This window comes from Magnolia sinica, chromosome 1 (assembly GCF_029962835.1).
Source record: "Magnolia sinica isolate HGM2019 chromosome 1, MsV1, whole genome shotgun sequence".
NCBI classification, from domain to species: Eukaryota; Viridiplantae; Streptophyta; class Magnoliopsida; order Magnoliales; family Magnoliaceae; genus Magnolia; species Magnolia sinica.
This window is the reverse complement of record NC_080573.1, coordinates 123,836,760-123,841,889: the sequence shown is the minus strand read 5'-3', so window position 1 is coordinate 123,841,889 and position 5,130 is coordinate 123,836,760. Positions and strand designations below refer to the sequence as shown.

General features: G+C 41.4%; 1 non-coding gene across 1 annotated transcript; it reads left to right on the top strand.

The window, feature by feature from the left end:
• The first annotated feature begins 325 nt into the window (after window positions 1–325).
• Window positions 326–432, top strand: LOC131223101 (small nucleolar RNA R71). The gene has a single exon (XR_009160291.1). It is a non-coding gene; the product is annotated as a small nucleolar RNA R71 (small nucleolar RNA).
• Window positions 433–5,130: the final 4,698 nt, after the last annotated feature.

The window sequence follows — 5,130 nt, the reverse complement described above, 5'->3', positions numbered from 1 at the left end:
GCCGCAAACGATTTCATTGACCTTATCCTTCTTTCCTTCCATGGCCTCAACTTTTTTTATGAGCGTAGTCACTTTACACTTGAGATCATCCTCTTCTTTCAAGAGATATAATCCACCTTTCTCCTTTAATTGAGTCGGCCTAGACGTGGTGTTCGACTTTGGGTAATAGTCCCAAGATTGTGTTTTTTCAGCCAAACTGTCGAGGTAGTCCCATACCTCGTCGATGTCTTTATTAATGAACTCTCCATTACACATTGTCTCGACCATTTGGCGCATGGAAGATGTCAGTCCATCATAGAAAAAATTTGTAATGCGCCACGTTTCAAATCCGTGTTGTGGGCATGAACTGACCAAATCTTTGAACCTTTCCCAACATTGAAAGAATGTTTCATCTTCCTTTTGGGCAAAGTTCATGATCGCTTTTCTGAGGGTAATCGTTTTATGGTGTGGGAAGAATTTTTTTATTATTCCATTAATTAGAAAAATTCTAACTATTGAGATCTATAAATGTAGAGTCTAATCTCGACTTGTCAACATTAAGATTCACCTCGATATTTAAGGATACATTAGGAAAACATAATGTAGCTATTATTTCATCGAACTCTTTCAAATGTAAATATGGACTTTGATTCAAGTCCATGAAATTTGGGAAGGAGTTGGATAACTCTGGCTTGATGTCCATTTGTCCTGTGTTTTCGGAAAAAGCATGCATGAGGGCGTACTCACTCCCGCGGTTGTAGAAAATCTCGTAGAGTACGAGGCGGGGTGCTGTTGCACCTCATTCTCATCATGGTTATCCTCCACCCGGGTGGAAGTAGAGGAGGTTGGTCTTCACCATAACCTCAGTTAACTCAGGGGATTTCGAGCGGTGTCTAATCCTGCGATGGATAGTCAACCCCTCAACCACTCCTCCTTCAGTCAAGAGACGTCGAGTGTTGTCACGGGCCCACTTGGGCATGAAACACTCGCAGCCCTCAATTCAAAGCCTAATCCTAAAGATGGATAAAAGAAAATCTAAAACGGAAGAGAGGGAAAATTGGAAAGGAATTACCAAATTGAAGCTCCTAAGTTAAGGACCTGCAAAATAAAACAAAAATAAGTTAGATTCTATAAAGGAGAGAAACGATACTTTAAAAGAAAAATAACAGTAAATTAATTTCTAAAAGAAATTATTCTTTAAAGAAAAACGAAAATTTCTAAAGTAAACTAAGAAAGCCTAAACTAAAAAGTAAATTACTACAAGAAAATTGAAAAATAGAGAGTATGGAAGGAGTGTACCAAAATAGAGATTTCTATCTTAAAGGCCTACAAAATAGGAAGGTTAGTTTCTAGACAAAAATCCTAAAAATAAATTAAAAAACAGAGTTAGATTCAAAAAGTGTTAGAATTAGAAAGTTAATAGAACCAAAATAGAAAGTCAATTTCTAAATAACCTAAATTCTAAAAATAAACTATTTCCTACGGAACAGAGGATACTAGAATTAGAAAGTTTCTAAAATCTAAACCCTAATTCTATAAAAAGAAGAAGTAGAGAATTTAGGAAAGAATTACCAATTTAGAGATTTTATGTCAGGATCCTACAAAACAGGAAACAAGTTAGTTCTAAAAGTCAAATAGAAATAAAAATCTAAAACTAAAGTTAATAAAATCCTAATCTTATCCTAATTCTAAAACTAATTAATTTCAGAAAATCGTAACTATCAGTCCCCGGCAACGGCGCCAAAAACTTGTTCACACCCCAAGTGCAGGGTTGTGATGTAGTAATAAACTCGGTAAGTCCGAGGTCGAATCCACAGGGACTGATACCTATACGTTATCTGAAACCAAGTAGAACTAGAACTAGACTAAGATGTGATCTAAGCCAAATAGAATTTAGGAAATAATTGTGGAATAACTATTTAAAACTTTAAGGAATTCAGAGAAAGGGAACTAGGGATTCAGAGGATCCACTTGTAGAGATCAGGGAGATTTTATGCCAGTATCACAAATTATGGAAATTCACTGAACTGCCATTGATATAGGTTTCAAGAGATGAAAGGTAGATGAATTAGAATGGATTCCATCATCTAACCATGCCCAGGAGACAAAGTAAACAACAGGATTAAACTAATTACCAACCAATCAACAATGTATGAGGATCAGGAAGGGTACTGTCATCCTACCATGCCCATGGAACAATGATGAACAACAGGGCTTCCTGACTTCATAAACATAAAAAGGGAAAGAGAAATATTCAAAGCCATTGCAAATCCATTGTAATTTCAGTCACAACAGACCATTAAATACTGAGAAAATATTCCTTGAATTATCAACTTAAAAATCACATAAAGTTCAGAAATTTTAAATTCATAGAATAAACTCTCCCATCTCGCTACAGGCTTCACCTCTTAGCCCTAGCTAAGAGGTTTAGCCGCTCATGATTAGGCTGATCATAAAAAAAAAGTAAAGGAAATATAAAGGAGAAGAAGGAAAAAAAAACCAGGCTTAGCTCGCGTGCCAGCCCAAACCCAAGCCAGCCGTAGTCCTTTTCTGTTCTTTTTTTTTCTTCCTTTCCTTCCTTCCTTCAAAACCAAACTCTGTTGATCTCACCGTCCTTCACACGATGCCTCAGCTCCCTGACCAAGAGAAACAGCAGCCGCACTCTTGTGCACAGCAACACCAAAACCAATCCACGTTCCCAAGCTTCTCTCCCTTTGAATGCTGCCTCTCTCTCACACTCTCCCCGTCCTCCCTGGTTCAAGCCGTAGCTGCCCCTTTTATAAGGCCTTGGAGTCGACTGGAGAGAGTCCTGCTGGAGGTGTGCGTAGCCTCTGTTTTTCGGATTTCCCGGACTGCGTAAACAGCTAACGCAACGTATTTGCGTTGTTCGGATGGTGGGGCCCACATCGCTTATACTTTGATAAATCCACTCCGTCTATTGAATGCTTGCTGAAAAAACACTGGGAATAGATGGTTTTGGCTGTCTCTTGGTGCGGCCCGTCTGATATACCTCGCCACCGTTCGTCCGATGTTTAAACAATCCAAACTGATCTTAAACTGTCTTTTGAAATTTTTCCACCTAGGTGATGGTTACAGGCCTCTTTGGAGTCCACTAGACGGTCTAGATTGGACCGATCATCTCGGAGGGTGACCCACAACAATCCACCGCAGGCTCTGTTGCGAAACAGAGCTTGCGCGTTTGAGCGCTGTGATGGTCGGCGGACCATCTCTTGATACAAGGTGTAGAATCCACTCCGACCATTCGATCCACCTCGAAAAACCACTAAGATTTGGCTAGCTTCATGTTGGATTTGGTGTGGCCCATGCGATCTTTGCTCCCACCATCCATTCCTGCGTTTTTATGCAATCTGCGTGTGTTTGCGTGCATGGGACTAAAAGGACGCCTAGGCACGAGTCTTGGCCATCCTACGAATCAAATGGACGGTTAGGATCTTTCTTTTGAATGATGGATGGGGCCCACTGATCAAAAAATGATCGGACAGCGTTGGACGCTGCCTTTGCGAGGAAGACGGCTCGGGTCAGCCCGGCTTTGACCGGGCTGACCGTCCGGTGCGGCGCGGGCGCTGTACCTCATATACACGCGCTGTACATGCGGAGTAAACTGTGATGTTCGTGAGAAATCCGCTCCGTCCATCCGTCTTGTCTCCACAGATAATAGGTTGAGACCAAATTTCAAGTATATCTGGATAGCAGGCGGGCCCAAAATCAATGGTTTTATGGGCTGATCTGTTAGTTGGGGCACTTCCATAGTGATCCGAGGGCTGAAATTTGACGTGTACGGTTACTTTATATTCTTCAGGCCGTATATGAAATTTCGGGACAAACGGATGGTGAGAAACCTATGATCTTGCATTCTGGCTGACTTTCGGGCCACTTGAGCTTCAATTTCTCAATTCTCTTGGATCTCTGGCGTTGATCTTGGTCCCCTGGAGTCCGTCCCATGCTTTAGTGTCATCAGATCGGTAAATCCATGCTTTTTAGCGTCCTTCCCCAGTCCAAGCTCATGAAGATGCCCTGCATCACAAATACAATCAAATTAGGCTATTAAACGGTGTCATGCTTGTAAATCCATGCAATAAATGGGTCTGATATGCAATATTTGACCCTCAACAATAAATACTAAATTGAGTTATGAAAGCTAATTTAGTTTATACCAAAGAATTTCGATGCTCTCCAAATATAAGCTCCCGAACGGAAGATTTATAATCCAATGTATTCCACTAAAAAATAAATGAAGATTCAAAATCACTTTTGGTTCCAATGTAATTGTGATTTCGATTCCAATGCATTTCAAATCTAAGCTCCCAAATCAACTTATTATAGAAAACCAGAAGACAACACCTAAATACTCCACATTCATATGAAGCATTACATTTTAACGGTGGGATTGTCCTATCTCTTGGCACATCCTATATTTTTATGGTGGGACAACATTGTTGAGCAAACAAAATGCCATACAAACACCGTGGTGGCCCCCACACACCTACTTGGATATGTAATTAGTAATTAGTTATATATGAGCATCTCCAAGTATGTGTGTGTGTGTGTGTGTGGGGTAATGGTACTGCAAGGTCAACCTCATGGGAAGGAGGTTAAGCTTTGTGGGTAGAGCTGGGCACCGAACAACTTAACTCGTCTGACTCGACACGAACCGAATGGGTGAGTTGGTCCGAACTGAGTACGCTTCGCCCATTCTAAACTTAAACCGAGTTGAGTTCGAGTTACCCAACAACTCAACTTGACTCGACTCGACACTCAATCTGGTTAGACCCGACTCGATTCGAAACCGACTCGACTTATATTTGGGTATATATATAATAATAATAAAACTCCTAATTTCTAAGTATTTCTAATCTTATATGCCGACCTCAAACCCACCCCTACCTGATCCCAATATCTCTCCCTCCCTCAACCTCCTCCACTTTCAAGCTCGAAAACCACCCACTACCATCACCCTCCTCCTCCTCTCTCTCTCCTTTCCACTCCCTGCCTCCCTTCTCTTCCAAACCCAACAACCACCCACCGCCATCACCACCCTCTCTCTCTCTCTCTCTCTCTCTCTCTCTCTCTCTCTCTCTCTCTCTCCACTCCCTCCCTCCTCATCTCCCGATCCAAATCGGTGCCAACTTG